Here is a 19,016-nt window from a genome sequence, read left to right as displayed (position 1 = left end):
AAGATTTTAGTTAGCTTCATTCTTTGATGCCTCATCAAAATTTTCTATGAGATCTGGGATGTGAACATCCTCTTCATCAATGTCTACTGGTTTTGGTGCTCTGCTGAAATTCAGTTAATTTCCTAAAACTTGTAAAGCTGACAGTTACAAGCTGACAATATTTCAGGAAGCTTTTCTGTCATTTGTTTGGCTTCTGCTTGACTGGTAATTGCAAAGATGCTAGCAAAAAGATAAGTCTAGACTCCATCACCTTTAATTATGTTTAACTCTTCAATACCAGGTATATTATTATGCACAGAAAGGGTTTTTTTTTATAACTCTGAAGTTTTTTGTCATCAGCTATAGCTGTTCTATGTACTACTTTCTTATTTTTGTGAGTGGTACCCTTGCCCCTTATCTGGACACGAGCCTGAAGTTTGGCTAACTTTTCTTGATTCATGCTGTTGGTAACTCTGAAGCAGGGAGATTCCTCCAACACCAGCATGAACAAGAGCCAAGGTTAAGTACTTTGAGATAGGGATATTATCCTGAATTATCCAGGTAAAGGAAATCTAATGACATGAATCCTTAAAAGTAAAGATCCTTTCCAGGCTGTGGTCAGAGGGAGAAGTGACTACAAAATAATGGTCAGAAAGATACAAAGTTACTGATAAAAATGGCCATTTAATATGTGAAAACATACTCAATGTCATTAGACATTAGGAAATTGCAAAGAACGATATGATTTCACTCATATGTGGGATATAAAACTGAAAGCAACAAATGAACAAACAAGAAAAACAAATAGACACAGGCAGCAGTGTGGTGTTTACCAGAGGGAAGGGGGATAGGTAGTAAAAATGTAATGGTGAAGGAAGATTTGACTTTGGGTGGTGGGCACACAATGCAATATACAGATTATGTATCAAGAATTGTACACTTGAAACCTATTTAATTTTATTAACCAATGTTACCCCAATAAATTTAATTAAAAAATACAATGCTATACCACTTCATAGCAACTAAGATGGCTATAAAAAAAGACAGATATCAAGTACTGGTAAGGATGTGGGGAAACTGGAAGCCTCATACAATGTTGATGGAAACGTAAAATGGTATAGCCTCTTCGAAAAGCTTTCTGACACTTACTCAAAGTGTTAAACATTGGGTTACCATATGACTCTGTAATTCCATCCTAGGTATCTACACAAGAGAAATGAAAACATATCCACACAAGAACATGTACATGAATGATCACAGAAGCATTATTCATAATAGACAAAAGGTATAAACAACTCAACTAAACATCAATTGATGAATGGATGAATAAAATGTGGTACATCCACACAATGGAATTTTATTTGGTCATAAAAAGGAAAAGTACTGATACATGCTAAAATCTGGATTGAGCCTTGAAAACATCATGCTAAGTAAAAGAAGCTAATCACAAAAAACCACACATTGTATGGTTCCATTTAAATAAAATGTCCAGAATAGGGAACTATATAGAGCCAGAAACCAGAGTAGTGGTTGTCAGGGATGGGTGGGCAGGGGAGGCAGTAACTGCTAATGGGTACAGTTTCTTTTTGTGTGTGTGGGGGGGGGGGTTGTGTGATGAAAATGTCTGGGGTAATGGCTGCACAACTCTGCGAATAAACTAAAAAAACAATTGTACACTTCAAATTGGTAAATTATATGGTATATGAATCATCCTATACCAATAAAAGACAAACATGCAAATTGACCATACTTTCTCTATGCCTTAAGCCATGCCCACCAGCCAACCAGAGTGACTATATGCAAATTAACACAACCAAGATGGCAGCTGGCAGCCACGGAGCTGGACCGAGCAAGAGGCTTGCTTGCTCCAGTGATGGAGGAAGCCAAGGTTCCCCTCCTGCCGCGGCCCGGCTCTGAGCTTGCACTCTAAGAAACAATGTTGCAATTATAGAAGCTAAACAAACACCAGAAACCTGCTTTCAGCCAGCCAGGGCCGCGGCCGGGCTGAGCGACCCCCCCCCCCCCCCGAGTGCACAAATTTTTGTGCACCGGGCCTCTAGTGTAATAATAAAATTGTGAGAAAGTCTGGAGTAAAGTCTCAGAAAACATCTGCCTCTTGCTTTAAAATTTAAAATAAAAAAAGACTAAAATAACTGAAGCTTGATGGAAAATTAAATTTAAAAGTAAAATAAAGAAATAAAGCTAGAGAAATTAAGTACATAAAGACACAAATAAGATTAATTGGTTAATTGAAAACAAAGTTCATCTTTTCATTCTCACTATAGATTATTATACATGATATATGGTAGTAATGAAAGGAGTTAAAGCAGAATTAAGCAGATCAAGTAAGGGGTGGAAGGAGGAGGAATCATGGAGCCAGCTGAAATCACAAAATGTTTTGCAGAAAAACAGGATAGCAGAAACACAGGGTTTTTTAAACAAGGTTGTTTTTCTTGCAAGTGCAAAATAAAATGTTGCAAAAAGGCCAGGGACCAATCAGAGAGCAGTACAGATAGACAAAGAGCATGTCTTTAGTAGATATAAGGTGAAGGGCAGAATGTTGGTGGGGGCACCCCATTTGAATCCCACCCCCTCTGAGCGGGGAGCCTGTGTTTGTTTGCAATAAACTCCTGCCTTGTTGAACTTCTCTGGTCCAGAGCTTCATTTTTGCATTTCATGAGACAGGACCCAGGGGAAGAATTCCTACTCACTGGTTCCAGTATCAGTAAGTGCTCAATAAATGCTTCTGCTGAATTAAACCAATTTTTTCCAGATGCCAATATATAATTACAGATGGTCTATTTCCTCTTCATAAGGAAAAACTGCTTAAATACATAACTGCATTTGAATCTACTGCTGCCAGCATCCAACTGTTGAACTGCTCATGGCAATATATGACATAAAATTCTCCTACCCAAAACATCTAGGGGGCCATTGGGTGAAGGGGATAGGAAAGAGATGCTGGAAAGGAATTGGGAATTTTAGGCAAAAACTAATCCTGTTGCCCCCAAATAACCTAAATGTCTGGCTATTGCAATTCATTTATTTATCACTCCATCCTTTCTCCAAACAGATTTGAAATGTTATCATAAACCCAGGTTTGTTTCTGTACTTTAAAATTTTTCACTGATTTTTTCCTATCCTGTTCCATACAAGTTTCAATTATTATGTCCCTAGTATTCATTTATTTTTATATTACATAATATTTTAAATTTACTCGAAGAGAATGAACTTATACTTTCTACAAGCATGCCATCATTACTTCCTTTAAAAACCAAGATATGATTCTCATGCATTTATTCCCCCATTTAAACTTTAGAATATTGTTAAGTGACTCCCCCCTCTCCTTCCCCTAAAGATTGCCAGTGTGGTTTTATAAGAATTACATTAAATGTGTATAGATTAATTTGTAAATAAATGAAATTTGTATACTATTGACGCAGCACATTCAGTGGGTCTCCTCATTTATTCATGTCTTCTTTATATAGTATTTTTCAATACAATTTTGAGGTTATGTTCATGTAGGTCATGCACATTTTTAAAGTTTATTCCTAGGCACTTCATACTTTCAGTTGAAATTGTTAATGGGACCTTTTTCCATTATATTTCCAAATTACTATTGCATAAACATGGGGAAGCTATTGATTTTTGTATTATTTATTTTGTAACTGACCATATTACTGAAACCTCTTCACTAGTGCTAATTAAATTTGTACTTGATTTATGCCCATATTTTTAAAATATTTATAATTTGTCTCAGGTACTGGCATAATTTCAGGAGCCTGACCTTAAATAACAGAGGTAACCAAGGAAGCAAATGCCATTTAATATGATTTGCTTTTAAGTTAACAGTCTTACCCTTAAATAAGAAAGTGTTTAAGAAACAGTCTCATTTTTCTAATCATAGGACTAGAGCAGGATTTTTCAACATGGCACTACTGACATTTTTTCTTTTTATAGTGTAAAATTTTTATATTTAGAATTAGGCAGCTGGACTCAGTTTAGATGACCACAATTTTGTTGGCAATATCCAAAGCACCAGAGTCAGGAGCCAGTCGAACATGTACCTTCTTCTCTCCATCAGGCCTGATCAGGGGGTTGACCTTGGCCCTGTTAATGTCATAGATCTCCTTCACAGCCTGTTTGATCTGGTGCTTGTTGGCCTTGACATCCACAATGAACACAAGTGTATTGTTGCCTTCTATCTTCTTCATGGCTGACTTGGTAGTCAGGAGGAATTTGATGATGGCATAGCGGTCAAGCTTATTTCTCCTGGGTGTACTCTTCTGAGGATATTTAGGCGGCATTCAGAGTCTTAGTGTCTTTGGCCATTGGAATGTGGCTGACATGCGGATCTGTGTGTGTGTGTGTTTGTGTGTGTGTGTGGCTGTGGACGCCTTTCAACACTGCTTTATATGTCTTCAAAGCCTTTGCTTTGGCTTCAGCTTTGGGAGGGACAGGGACTTCCTTCTTAGCTTTTGGCACCATCTTTGTAAAAAGTGGCATTACTGACATTTTGAGGGAAATCAGTCTTTGTTGTGGAGGACTATCCCATGTAGGGATATAATAAGAAATGTGTATTTGGTGTTTGGTCTCTTTCCTAGACAGAGATCCTAAAATCTTTGTAATTTCCTAAGTGATAAGGGTTATAGGAACATGTTTATGTCCTTAATTCCTAAAATAGCTCCAAGAACAACAAAAGTAAATGGAGCCTCGGCAGTTGGACATCCCCCGTGGGGTCCCAGATTGTAGAGGGTGCAGGCCAGGCTGAGGGACACCCTCTCCCATGCATGAATTTCATGCACCAGGCCTCTAGTCCTATATAATAAAAGCTTAATATGCAAATTTTCCCCTCAGGTGGTCGTTTGACCAGAGACCAGGAGTTCAACTGCTCTCTATGATGTGTGCTGACCAGCAGGGGGCGGCATGGAACATGGTGGGTGTTGGTGACACGGTGCTGGGCAGCAGTGGAGCCACTGCTGGCCCTGATGGGCTCTGATGAGAGCAGGATCGCTGCGGGATGGTGGAGCAGGTGAGTGGGTGGCGCCGGGCCAAGGTGGATGCGAGTGGGGGCCCGATCACCCCACAGATGATGACCAGAATCGGCAGCGGGGGGTGGGGCAACCGCCCAACTCCCAGGTGCTGAGGGAGCCAGGTGGGGGGCCTGGCCCCAACCGATCACCCCACAGATGGCAACCCGTGGCCAGCAGGCCCTGATCACCTGATCAGGGCTGGACCCCGGGCTGGGACAGGAAACTGGAGGTGGGTGGCAGTGACCAACCTCCCGCAGTGCCTGCGTGGGGGGCTGTGACCTCTCAATGGCTACCTGGAGGTGGGGTGATGAGGATGGAGGCGTGGTGGGAATGTGGGATGTCCACGGAGCTTGCTTTCACTCCCCCTGCTACCCTTCCCTGGGATGCCAAGGCTCATGCGCCAAAGAAGCCCCTATATTCAGGTGCCAGGCTCCTGCACGGAGCCTGCCCCACACCCACATGGTCTATTCCAGGTGAGCCAGACCGCAGCTGCCGGGACCACAGGGGCCAGTTTGGCTCCCCGTGGGTTTGTGAAGGAGCCAGTCTGAGAGGCCATCCAGGAGAGAGCACGCTGCCCTCCTGGCTTCCATGCAGCACCACTGGGTGGTCCAGAGGCCCATGCTGTGCCCCAGCCCATGGTGCTCACCGTATCTCCGCATGGGGACTTGGGCATCACGACTCAGGTGGAAGGGGTCGTGCGGGAGCCTGTGGGCCCAGGTGCTGTCCAGGGCCCAGAGGTTAGGTGGGACCTTTCCTTCCATGCCAGATATTTGAGCTTCGATAGCTGGTCAGGTCTAGGAACCGCACCTGTGCAAGAATTTCGTGCACCAGGCCTCTAGAAGTTATCTACATTAATAAAAGAGAAAGATGCAAATTAACCTGAAAACGGCCCTCATCCCCTCACCCAGGCTGGCAAGGCACTGTAGTGAGACACCCCCCCTTCCACCCTGAAGGGGGTGTGGCCAGCCCGCAAACAGCCATCAGCCCCTCACCCAGGTTGGCCAGGCACCCCAGCGGGGACCTCCACCCTAAAAGGGATGTGGCCAGCCTGAAAACAGCCCTCAGCCCCTCACCCAAGCTGGCCACATGCCCATGGGGTGAGGGTCCCCGAGGTGGGGCTAGGCCAGCCTGCAAACAGCCCTCAGGCCCTCACCCAGGCTGACCAGGCACCCCAGCGGGACCCCCACCCTGATCTGGGACACCCTTCAGGGCAAACTAGCTGGTCCACATCCATGTACCAGGCTTTTAGTCTATACTAGAGGCCCAGTGCACAAAAATTTGTGCACTCGAGGGTGTCGGCCCTCAGCCCTGTCTGTGCCCTCTCGCAGTCTGGGACCCCTCAGGGGATGACCACCTGCTGGCTTAGGCCCACTCCCCGAGAGACTGGGCCTAAGATGGCCATCAGCCCACCCTCTTTATGCTGGCAGTCAGACATCCCTCTGGCAGCCTGGGACCCCTCGTAGGGTGTCCACTTACCAGTGGGGAGCAGGCCTAAGCTGCAGTCAGACATCCTTAGCGCTTCTTAGGAGGCGGGAGAGGCTCCTGCCACCACCACTGCGCTGGCAGCCTTCAGCCTGGTTTGTGGCTGAGCAGAGCTCCCCCAGAGTGCACACAGTTTTGTGCACTGGGCCTCTAGTAGTAAATATAAATGGCCTAAATACACAAATTAAATAAAAGATAATTATGATAGAGATATACAGGGAAGATTCCAACATGGCAGCCGGCAGGTCAGAGTGAGGGAGTGTGAGTGAGGAAGTGATAAGGCGAGTGTGTGGACCTGCATGTGTGTGTGTGTGTGTGTGTGTGTGTGTGTGTGTGTGTGTGACAGTCCAATTGTACAGGAGTCTTGGAGCAGGTGGTTCTGGCTTTCCTGGACAAAGAGATGCTGCTACCTCCACAGTCATACCCTGGGCCCTGCTCTGGCCCCAAGACCTCCCCATCTTGAAAGGTTTACAAGGTCCTCCTTCAGAGGAGGCTGTGTGGAGCAGCAGTGGCTAGGCGCTCAGCCTTACACCACCCAGACTAGCCCGAAGCCCAGGTGCAAACCCACAGGCACACACCCCCAGACCCATGCACACTGCGCCCAAAATATTGTGCGTGCCCTGTGCAGACACTGCGTGGACTCTGTGCCTACAGTTAACACCAGTGGGACCCCACACTCCTCAGCTGACTGTGTGACCCCATGCACCGACAGCTGACACCTGCAGGGCCCTGAGCTACTGCCAGAAGTAGCTGCTGCTATCACCACAGCCACTCTCTGGGTGCACCTCCAGCTTGGCAAGCACACCATCTTGAAGGGGTTACAAGGTCCTCTTGGGAGGAGGTCGTGGGGAGTGGCAGCGGCTCTGCGCCAAGCCTCGCCACAACCTGGACTCATTGCAGCCTTGGCCCAAACCCATGCAACCCATGCACCCTGCCACCATCCCCATGCAACCACATAGGTCACAAACCAGACCCTGCACGAATGCTGTAGACACTGGCGGGACCTCCATATGCTTGGCATGCACCCAGCCTGACCTGTGTGTCCAATGGGGACCCAGCCTGGATTCTGTGCCACCACAATGTGACCACCACTGATGTGGCAGGACTCTCGCCCCTGCTGTATACTCACCCACTGATACCGTTACTGTGCTGCCACTGCCGCCGTAAAGCCTAGCTGCTCAGTCCACCACCAGGGCTAGGGAACAAGAACTGTGCTGAAGGCTGGGAGGTGGATGTAGCCTCCCCTGACCTGGACCTATTAGAACTGAGGACCTGTGGAGACTAAAGAGACTGCAAATCTGTAGGTGAGATGGGAGGACCTGGGACTGAGAGAGGAGGCCCCTAGGGCACTGGCTGTGGAAACAGAGTGGGTGCAGCAGTGGAAACCTGGGGCTGAAGTCCCTGGATAGAGTAGCACTAGCGCAACTTCAATCAGGTTGTCTAGGGCCACAGTGTAGCCTGGGGAGCTCCTCTTGACCAGTGGGAAGGGCCACACAGTGGAGCTCAGAGTCAGCCTATACTGGAGGGTTCTGAAGGACACACCCAACATTGAATCTGGGAGATCCTCTATTCCTTGGAGGGACATGTACTGGTGAGAAAGGGGACTGGACAGTAGAACCAGGAAGGAGGGTCAGCCCTGCCCAAATGGAATAAAGGAGGTGCCCTCTTTATCACCGTCAAAACAACTGCTCTGACCTGACCTGCAGTGACTAATTGCAAGGGGGAACAGCCTAGGGTGGGAAATCTGTGTCCCTGTAGTTGGCAAAGAGGAAATGCCAGCAAACCAGGCATAGTTGAGGCATTAGAAAAAGAGGAAGTGCCCCGCCCACCCCTCCTAATAGCTACTGCGCCACCCCCAACACAAATCTGATCAAACCATCCTGGGTAAGACCAACATACCCCTGCAGAGCCCAACTCCATGGAGGAAGGGAGAACAGCTCAGAACAGGGACAATCAAGGCATGAGACTCAAGGCGGATCCAGCCTGTAGGCTAAGGAGGTGCTGCCCACTGGACTACTAGAGGCTTCAACCTATCGGACCTCAATCAGGTTGTCCAGGCCCAGAAAGGGACAGTGACTCACACTGGCCTGAACTAGAGAAACTCCTAGGAGGCCCAGGATAGACACACCAAGGGACCAGACTCAGCAACATCAGAGCAAAATCCAGTGAGCTCCACAAACACCAAACCCAAAGGTTTTAGAATGTGTGAATGTGTGCAGTTTTGTTCTTTTGTGTGTGTATGTGTGGCTTTTTTTGGTTTTGTTATTATTTGTTTGTATTCCCCCCTTATTTCCTGTTTTCTCTTTTTTCTTGCATATCTCTAATTTCTCTCTTTCCTTTGATTCTATTCTACTTTTGTCTCTTTTTATTAATTTTTTTCTTATTTTGTTTTTCTCATTTCTTGTTTTACTTTTTCCATCTATATCTGAATATATCCATATTTCTACATTTTAAATTCATTATTATTATTGCATTTATTTTGTTTTCTTTTTTCTTCCTATACTAGTTCTATTAACTTCCTCCTTACTTCAATATAGCCATTTCTGCTGCTTTCTTCTTTCTCCATTTTTCTTTATATCCCCTCTAACTCTTTGATGGTGTGTCTTTTAGTAATCTTTTTACTTTTTTCTTTGCTTTGCTTTCTTTTTCCTTCTTAGTTTTCCTGTTGCTGTTGTATTGTGTAGCTTGATTTTCCTGGTGTTTTTTGTTGGGTCCTGTTATGTATTGTTCTGATATATCAGCACCTGTATAACAGCTAGGACAATGACATTGGTGTTGAGCCTCCCTGGCAGCAAGTTGGAGGGGAGATCCCTCCCATGAATGGGACATTAACAATGAAGTCCAAATTACAATAGGAGAGCCCAAATATCACACACGAGGGGGATTCCTAGAGCATCCAGCTCAGGAAATCAAAGAGACTGCACCACTGGACCCTTCAAGACAATTTCTACATAAGGCCATCCCACAAAGACTGGGAGGCATAACAGTACTATCTAATACATAAGAGCAAATACAAAAAGACAGCTAAAATTGGGAGACAAAGAAACAACCCCCAAATGAAATAAAGAAGGAATCCCCAGAAAAAGAACTAAATGAAATGGAGGCAAACAACCTATCACACACAGAGTTCAAAGTAATAGTTATAAAGGTGCTTAAGGAGCTTAGTGCAAATTACAAGGAACTCAATGAGAACTGCAGCAGCATGACAAAGGAAAAAGAAACCATGAACCAGAACCAGACAGAAATGAAGAATAATATATTTGACATCAATAACACATTAGAAGGGCTCTAAGTGGTTGGGCTTAGTGGATAGAGCATCGGTCCTGGGTTTGATTCTGGTTAAGGGCACAGGCCCAGGTTTTGGGTTCAATCCCCGGTGGTGGGCGTGCAGGAGGAAGCCAATCAATGATTCTCTCTCATTGATGTTTCTTTTTCTCTCCCTCTCCCTTCCTCTCTGAAATCACTATAAATATATATATTTTAAAAAGAACACACTAGAAGGAATTAAAAGTAGATTCAGTGAAGCAGAGGATTGAATCAGTAATTTGTAAGACAAAATAGAAATAAATACCCACTTAGAGCAGCAAATAGAAAAAAAAAATTAAAAAGCTGGAAGATAGAATAAGGCAGCTCTGGGACAACATGAAATATAACAACATTCACATTATAGGAACACCAGAAGGGAAAGAAGGAGAGCAAGGAACAGAGAAACTGTTTAAAGAAATGATAGAAAACTTCCCCAACGTGGTGAAAGAAAATGTCACAGAAGTTCAGGAGGCACAGAGCATCCCAGTCAAGATGAACCCAAAGAGACCCACACCTAGACACATCATAATTAAAACGTCGCAAACATTAAAGACCAAGGTTATCATTTAAGATTGAAGGTGAAATAAAAAGCTTTCTAGACAAAAAAAAAGTGTAAGAGAGTACATTACCACCAAACTATCAATGCAAGAAATGTTAAAGGGACTGCTTCAAGAAGAAGGACAGAGAGGAGATCATAGGCATAAAGACAATAAAAATGGCAATATATAAATACTTACCAAAAATAACCTTACATTAAATTGATTAAATGGTCCAGTCAAAAGACCCAGGGTGACTGAATGGATAAGAAAATATGACCCATATACCTGCTGTCTACAAGAGATCAACCTCAGAACCAAAGATACAGAGAATGAGAGTTAAGGGATGGAAAAAAAATATTCCATAAAAATGAAAAGGGAAAAAAAAAACTGGAGTAGCAATATTCATATCACACAAAACAGACTTCAAAACAAAGGCCATAACAAGAGACAAAGAAGGCACTACATACTACTAAAGGGATCGATCCAACAAGAGGATATAACCATGGTAAACACCCAATATAGGAGCACCTAAATATATTTTTAAAAATTCCTAGAGGACTTTAAGGGACATATCAACAGCAACACAGTAATAGTAGGGGATTTTAACACCCTGCTAACTTCACTGGATAGATCTTTTAGACAAAAAATTAATAAGGAAACAGAGACTCTAAATGACACACTGGATCAGATGGATTTAAATGATGTTTATAGAACATTTGATCCCAAAGCTGCAGAATATACATTCTTCTCAAGTGCACATGGATCATTCTCAAAGATAGACCACGTGTTAGGATGCAAAACAGGTGTCTACAAGTTTTAAAAAATTGAAATCATATCAAGCATCTTCTTAGATCACAATGGCATGAAACTAGAAACCAACTATAATAAAAAAACTCAAAAACCTCAAATACATAGAGGCTATATAGCATATTATTAAACAATGAACGGGTTACCAATGAGATCAAGAAAGAAATTAAAAACTTCCTGAAATCAAGTGAAAATGAACACACAACAACCCAAAGCATATAAGACATAGTGAAAGCAGTCCTGAGATGGAATTTCATAGCATTACAGGCCTACCCCAAGAAACCAGAAAAAGCACTAATAAACTATCTAAACCTACAACTCAATGAATTAGAAAGAGAACAGGAAGACGAGCCCAGAGGAAGCAGAAGGAAAGAAATAATAAAGATCAGAGCAGAAATTAATGACAGAGTCTTAAAAAAGTACAAAAAAATCAATGAATCCAAAAGCTGATTCTTTGAAAAGATATACAAGATTGATGAACCTCTAGCCAGACTCATCAAGAAACAAAGAGAGAGAACCCAAATAAATAAAATCAGAGATGAAAGAGGTGATATAACAATGTACACAACAGAAATACAAATGATTGTAAGCAAATACTATGAACAACTACGTATATGCCAATAAACTGTACAACCTAGGTGAAATGGACAAATTTCTAGAAACATACAATCTTCCAAAACTCAATCAGGAAGAATCAGAAAACCTGAATAGGTTAATAACAACTGAGGAAATAGAAGGAGTAATTAAAAAACTCCCAGCAAACAAAAGCTCTGGTCCAGACGGCTTCACAAGGGAGTTTTACTATACTTTCAAAGAACAACTAACACCTACCTCCTCAAACTATTCCAAAGAATCCAAGAGGAAGGAACACTTCCAAGCTCTTTTAATGAAGCCAGCATTATCTTAATTCCAAAACCAGATAAGATAGGTCAGAGAAAGAAAATTACAGGCCACTATCCCTGATGAACTCAGATGCCAAAACCCTCAACAAAATATTAGCAAATCAGATCCAACAATAAATTAAAAAGATCACACACCATGATCAAGTGGGATTTATTCCAGGGATGCAAGGCTAGTACAATGTTCACAAATCAATAAATGTGATACATCACATAAACAAAATGGAAGAGAAAATAACATGATCATATTAATAGATGCAGAAAAAGCACTGACAAAATCCAGCACCTTTTTTTTTTATTATTAAACACTCTCAGTAAAATGGGAATAGAGGGAACATACCTCAAGATAATAAAGGCCATATATTACAAACCTAAAGACAACATAATATTCAATGGGCAAAAACTAAAAGCGTTTCCCTTAAGAACAGGAGCAATACAAGGATGTCCACTTTCACCACTCCTATTAAACATAGTACTGGAAGTCCTAACCATAGAAATCAGACACGTAGAGGTAAAAAGCATTCAAATTGGAAAGGAGGAAGTAAAACTGTCATTATTCACAGATGACATGATTTTATAGCTAGAAAACCCTAAAGACTCCACCAGTAAATTGCTAGACTTAATTAATGAATTTGGCAAAGTAGCAGTATACAAAAATCAACATCCAGAAATGGATGGCATTTTTATACACCAATAATGAACTCTTAGAAAGAGAAACTAAAAAGAAAAAAAAACATTTACTATTGTAACAACAACAACAAAATAAGATACTTATGAATAAACCTAACAAGGAGGTAAAAGATCTGTACTTGGAAAACTATAGAACATTGAAATAAGAAATACAGGAAGATGCAAACAAATGGAAGCATATACCAGGTTCATGAATTGGAAGAATTAACATTATTAAAATGTCTATACTACCCAAAGCAATCTATAGATTCAATTAAATCCCTATTAAAATATCAATGGCATGCTTCACACAACTAGAACAAATACTCCAAAAATTTATATGGAACCATAAAAGAACCCAAATAGCCACAGCAATCTTGAGAAAGAATAACAAAGTTGGAAGACTTATAATACCAGATATCAAACTTACAAAGCCATTATAACCAAAATAGCCTATATTGGCACAAGAACAGGCATAGACTAATGGATCAGAACAGAGATCCCAGAAATTGACCCACACCATCATGGTTAATTAATATTTGACAAAGGAGGCAAGAACATACAATGGAGTAAAGACAGTCTCTTCAACAAATTGTGTTGGGAAAACTGGACAGACACATGCAAAAAGATTAAAATAGTCCACCTGCCCATCAGTAGTTGAATGGATAAAAAACTGTGGTACATTTTCACAATTGAATACTATGCAGCTGTTAAAAAAAGAAAAAAGGATCTCTTACCCTTTGAGACAGGACCTGGAGACTCTTACGTGAAAAAAGCCAATCTGAGATAGACAAATATCACATGATCTCACTTATTTGTGGAATCTAATGAACAAAATGAATTGACCAACAAAATAAGACCTGAAGCATGAAGGCATGGAACAGACTAACATACCTCAAGGTGGAGATTGGGGGGATGAGAAGAGATAAACTAAAGAACTTATATACTTTTATGCATAACCCATGGACACAGGCAATAGTTTGCTGAAAACCTGGGAGAGGGGGTAGGGGCTCAGAGGAGGGGGAGTTAAGGAGGAGAAAATAGGAGTCATCTGTAATACTATCAATAAAATACACACACACACATATAATACAAAAATAATGAGAGAGGCAGTTTGGAGTTAAAAGATGGAAAAATTTATCATGCAATGTTAACCAAAAAATGTAGAAATGGATAAAGTAAACTTCAGGGTGAAGAAAATTACCAAAGACAGAGAGGGTTGTTACATAATGATATTACATAAAGGATTCTCCCAAGAAATCTTAGTACCAAACAACAGAGCTTCAACTTATGTGATCAGCTTAACAAAATGAAGACAAACAACCCAATTTAAAAAAATGGGCAGAGGAACTCAACAGACACTTCTCCAAAGAGGACATGTAAATGGTCAAGAGACATGAAAAAATTTTCAGTCACTAATCATCAGAGAAATACATATTAAAACCACAATGAAATATCACCTCACACCTGTCAGAATGGCTATCATAAAAAAAAAAATCAACAAACAAGTGCTGGCAAGGATGTGGGGAAAAGGGAACCCTAGTAAACTGCTGGTGGTAATGCCGTATATGTATACACACACACACACACACACACGATCACACGGAAAGTGAAAATGGAAAAATCCACTATTTTTAGACTACAACACCACTCTCTTACCAACTGATAGAACATCTAGACCAGTGATTCCCAACGTGGGGCACACGCCCCACAGGAGATCAATTTGATTTTTAAGGGTAGTGGAAAACAGTATGGAGTTTACTCAAAAAATTTAAAATGGGACTTCTGTTTAACCCAGCAATTCCACTCCTGGGAATATGTCCTAAAAACCCTGAAACACCAATCGTAAAGAATATGCTGAGAATGAGTTATTAACAGTGAGTTTTTTACATTTATTCTGCTTCCAGGGACCTCCCAGACAGTCTATAAATATATATTGTGGCATATTTATGCATTTCAGTTGTCCATGTTTTGAAATTTTATTTGCTATTTTTTCATATAATTTCATATTATTTTTTAAATAATTTGGTAGTGATTTCTTCCTCAGTACTTTAATTGTCCTTTTGTTCTGTTATTTTTCTCTTTCATATATTCCATGTTCTTTGGAAACTTGTTTAGACCAAGTTAATGGCCTTTTAGGCTTCCTCCACATGAATAGGAGTTCACTTTTTGCATAGTAAGAATTATATGTCACATGGGGGCATCAGGATTTTAGAGATGCTTAGGTGTAGCATGGCCAAAAAAGGTTGGGAACCACTGATCTAGACAGTAAATCAGCAAAGGCATAGAAGAGCTCAGTGAAACCATTAATCATCAGAATCCAATTGACATTTATAGAGTACAATTAATAAAGCAAAATACACATGCTTTTCAAATGTCCGTGGAACATATACCAAGATAGACCTTATCCTGGGCCACAAAACAAGCCTCAAATAATTAAAAGAATAAAAATAATATAGAGTGTGGTCTCCAACTACAATAGAATCAAACTAGAAATCAGTAACAGAAAGTAACAGGAAAATCTCTAAACATTTGTAAATTAAGCACATCTAAATAACCCATGGATTGCCGAAACCGGTTTGGCTCAGTGGATAGAGTGTCGGCTTGCAGACTGAGAGGTCCCAGGTTCGATTCCGGTCAAGGGCATGTACCTGGGTTGTGGGCACATCCCCGGTGGGAGATGTGCAGGAGGCAGCTGATCGATGTTTCTCTCTCATCGATGTTTCTAACTTTCTATCTCTCTCCCTTCCTCTCTGTAAAAAATCAATAAAATATATTTTAAAAAAATAACCCATGGATAAAAGAGGAATTCTCAAGGGAAATTAAAAAAAATACAATGAATTGAATGAAAATCAAAATATATCATATCAAAATTGGTGCGATATAGTTAAAGTAGTGCTAGCAGGGAAACTTCATAGCAGTAAATGTACACATTAGAAAAGAAGATGGATGTACAGCATGGTGACTATATTTAACAATTCTGTATTATATATTTGAAAATTGCTAAGAGAGTAGATCTTAAATTCTCATCACAAGAAAAAAATTTATAACTATGTGTGATGATGATGTTAGACTTACTGTCGTGATCATTTCACAATATATACAAATAATGAGTCATTATGCTTTTTTAAAAAATATATTTTATTGACTTTTTACAGAGAGGAAGGGAGAGAGATAGAGAGTTAGAAACATCAATGAGAGAGAAACAGCGATCAGCTGCCTCCTGCACACCCCCTGCTGGGGATGTACCTGCAACCAAGGTACATGCCCTTGACCGGAATCGAACCTGGGACCCTTCAGTCCGCAGGCTGATGCTCCATCCACTGAGCCAAACCAGCTAGGGCGAATCATTATGTTTTATACCTGAAACTAATATAATGTTATGTGTCAATTATATCTCAATGAAAATTTTTAAAAAGTGTCCAATCAATAATCTAAGCTCCCATCTGAAGAACCTAGTAAAAGAGCAGAATAAATCCAAAGCGAGCAGAAGAATGAAAATAATAAAGAGGAGAAATAAATGAAATGGAAAACATAAACAATAGGAAAAAATCAGTGAGACAAAGAGTTGATTCTTGGGGGAAAATCAATAAAACTAACTAACCCCTAGTAAGAGAAAAAGAGAGAAGATACAAATTACCAGTAACAGGAATGAAACAGGATATCACAACACACCAAGCAGACATCAAAAGAATATTATGCCTACAATTTAATAATTTAGAAGAAATTGACAAACTCCTCAAAAAACACAAACTACCACAACTCACTAATAAGATGTAGATAATTTGAGTAGGCCTATAACTATGAAAGGATCTGTTCTCTGCCCACAAGACCCAGGAAAGGATGCTGGGTTTTCCGTATTACCTATAATAATCAAAAGTTTGTTTTGTTGTATATTGATGTGTAACAGTAAAACTTCAAAAGTCACAGGTCGGTTAAATTAATACTCCTAGAAACAAATCTCCAGGTCCAGATGCTTTCACTGGAGAATTTTACCAAATGCTTAAAAAATTTCTTTCAGAAGATAAAAGAGGACAAACACAAACTTATTTTTTGAAGCCATTATTATAGCCTAACCAAAACCAGACAAAGATAATATAAAAAATAAAACTTTCAGAACATTTTCCTCTTTAAATATGAGTGCAAGAATCCTTAAAATATAAGCAAATATAATGCAGCACTTTTTAAGAGGATTATATACCATGATCAAGTGAAATTTATACCAGGATGCAAAGTAAGTATAATATTTGGAAATCAGTCAATGTAGTTCACATCATCATATCAACCAATGAAGAAAAAGCATTTTTAAAAAATATGTTTTTATTGATTTGTTTCTTTTAGAGAGAGAGAGGAAAGGAAAGGGAGAGATAGAAACATCGACCCATAGTCTGCCTCCAGTACGCCCCCTGCTGGGGATTGAGTCCAACATCGGGCATGTACTCTGACCTGGAATCCAACCAGCCTTACCTGGAATGAAACTGGAGACCTCCTGGTACATGGGTCGATACTCAACCACTCAGCCACACCAGCTGGGCAAGAAAAACCATTTTAGAAAATTCAACACCCAGTCAAGGTAAAAAAAAAATCTTAGAAAAATATGAATAGAGGGGAACATAAACTTTATAAAGAGCATGTATAAGAAATTACAGCTAACACCATACTTAATGGTGAGAAACTAGATGTTTTTCCCTAAGATTGGGAAAAAGCATTGATGTTTGCTCTCATCACTCTTGTCCAACATAGTACTGGGAGGTGGAGGGGGAAAGACATCTAAAATGGAAAGAAAGAAAGAAAACTGTCCCTATTTTCAGGTGATTATGTTGAAAGTCATAAGAAATCTCCAAAAATACTCTTAGAATAAGTGAGTTCATCAAAGTCACAGAATACAAGATAAACATACAAAATAAATTATATTTTTACATACTAGCAACAAACAAGTGAACACTGAAATGAAAAATACAGTAACATTTACAATCACTTTTTAAAAAAGAGGAAAAAAGACAGGTGTAAATCTAACAACAGGAAAAGAATTCCAATTGAACAACACTTCTGTCTTTTTTTTTAACAGATGAAAAGTCATTTTATTATTATTTTACTATATAACATAGAAGTGAATATACCTGATTACATTTTCTCAAATGAGAAACAGGATAGCATTTTACTGGAAACCTCAATATCATCTGTCTTTTGATGTGTATGATTCTGTCCACGAGGATACCAACGGTGCTGAGTAGTAAAGAACATTTTGCTAAGTTGTTCTATCATGGGTCCTTACTCAAAGTGTTCATCTTTTTCTTCTAATCTGGTTTTCAGTATTTGATTCTGTGTTTCTTCATAATTATGCACAGGATCTGGCCGAGGGATAGGTTTCATGTGTTCATATGGAATATCTAAAGAAGGATGGTAGCAAACTATCGACCTGCCATCAGATGTCAAAGCAAGTTCTACTTTGCAATTATAGTCATCTGGAAGAGAAGAGTGTGTGGATTTATGACAAACACAATATAAAGCTCCATTTTGGATTAGAAATAAATGTTTCAAGATAATTCTGTTTGATAGCACCCATTTCACTGCTGATATGGCCATGGTGAAGCAAGATGCTTATCAGGTGGTATAGAAAAAGATATGAAGAGAAAATGCTTTTAAAATTTGCTTCTAGGCATACCTATTTTCATCCCTTGACAGCTGCTCACCTCAAGCCCGCCATCTTGCCTCCAGCCAGGTCCTAGGAGACCAACACTTCTGTCTTTTGTAAAAACATGAAAACAGACAATAGTGTGGTGAAGGCCTGGAGGGCGCAAGGATTGGTGCAGGGTGGAAGGGGTCAATGGGGAAAAAAGGGAACATGTGTAATACTTTCAACAATAATGATAAATTTTAAAAATAAAATGATTGTGGGGAAAAAAAACCATTTTCCAAATCCTTGGGTAAAAAAGGCCCATATAATACATTGCTATGTTTGGATATTGTTTTTTTTTTCTGACTAAAAATGACATTAACACACAGGATATACAGGTGGCAAATAAGCACAGAAAAAAAGTTCAATATCATTAGAACTTAAGGAAATACAAGTAAAAATCACAATATGTGATCATTATTTGCAAGAATGGCTAAAATGAAAAACTAGTTCTAATACCAAAAGATAGTGAAGATACAGAGAAATTGGATCACACATACTTTCCGAGGGGTATGTAAAATGGTACAACCACTCTGGAAAACAGCTTGGCAGTTTCTTGATAAGATTGAATATGCAATTAGCATATGACTCAGCAATTGCACTCCTGAGCACTTATCCCAGAGAA

The 19,016-nt window shown here is 40.3% G+C and overlaps 1 long non-coding RNA gene and 2 pseudogenes across 1 annotated transcript; all 3 read right to left on the bottom strand.

Moving 5' to 3' along the window:
• Window positions 1–457, bottom strand: LOC102752019 (annotated as a pseudogene).
• Window positions 458–3,980: 3,523 nt separating this feature from the next.
• Window positions 3,981–4,467, bottom strand: LOC107183711 (annotated as a pseudogene).
• Window positions 4,468–5,659: 1,192 nt separating this feature from the next.
• Window positions 5,660–17,990, bottom strand: LOC107183728. Its single transcript, XR_001514549.1, has 3 exons — window positions 17,835–17,990; window positions 17,182–17,243; window positions 5,660–5,858 (listed from the first exon to the last, which is right to left on the bottom strand). It is a non-coding gene; the product is annotated as an uncharacterized LOC107183728 (long non-coding RNA).
• Between the last annotated feature and the right edge of the window lie 1,026 nt (window positions 17,991–19,016).

This window comes from Myotis davidii, unplaced genomic scaffold (assembly GCF_000327345.1).
Source record: "Myotis davidii unplaced genomic scaffold, ASM32734v1 scaffold270, whole genome shotgun sequence".
Classification (NCBI taxonomy): Eukaryota; Metazoa; Chordata; class Mammalia; order Chiroptera; family Vespertilionidae; genus Myotis; species Myotis davidii.
The sequence above is the reverse complement of the archived record's forward strand: the minus strand, read 5'-3'. Positions and strand labels throughout refer to the sequence as shown.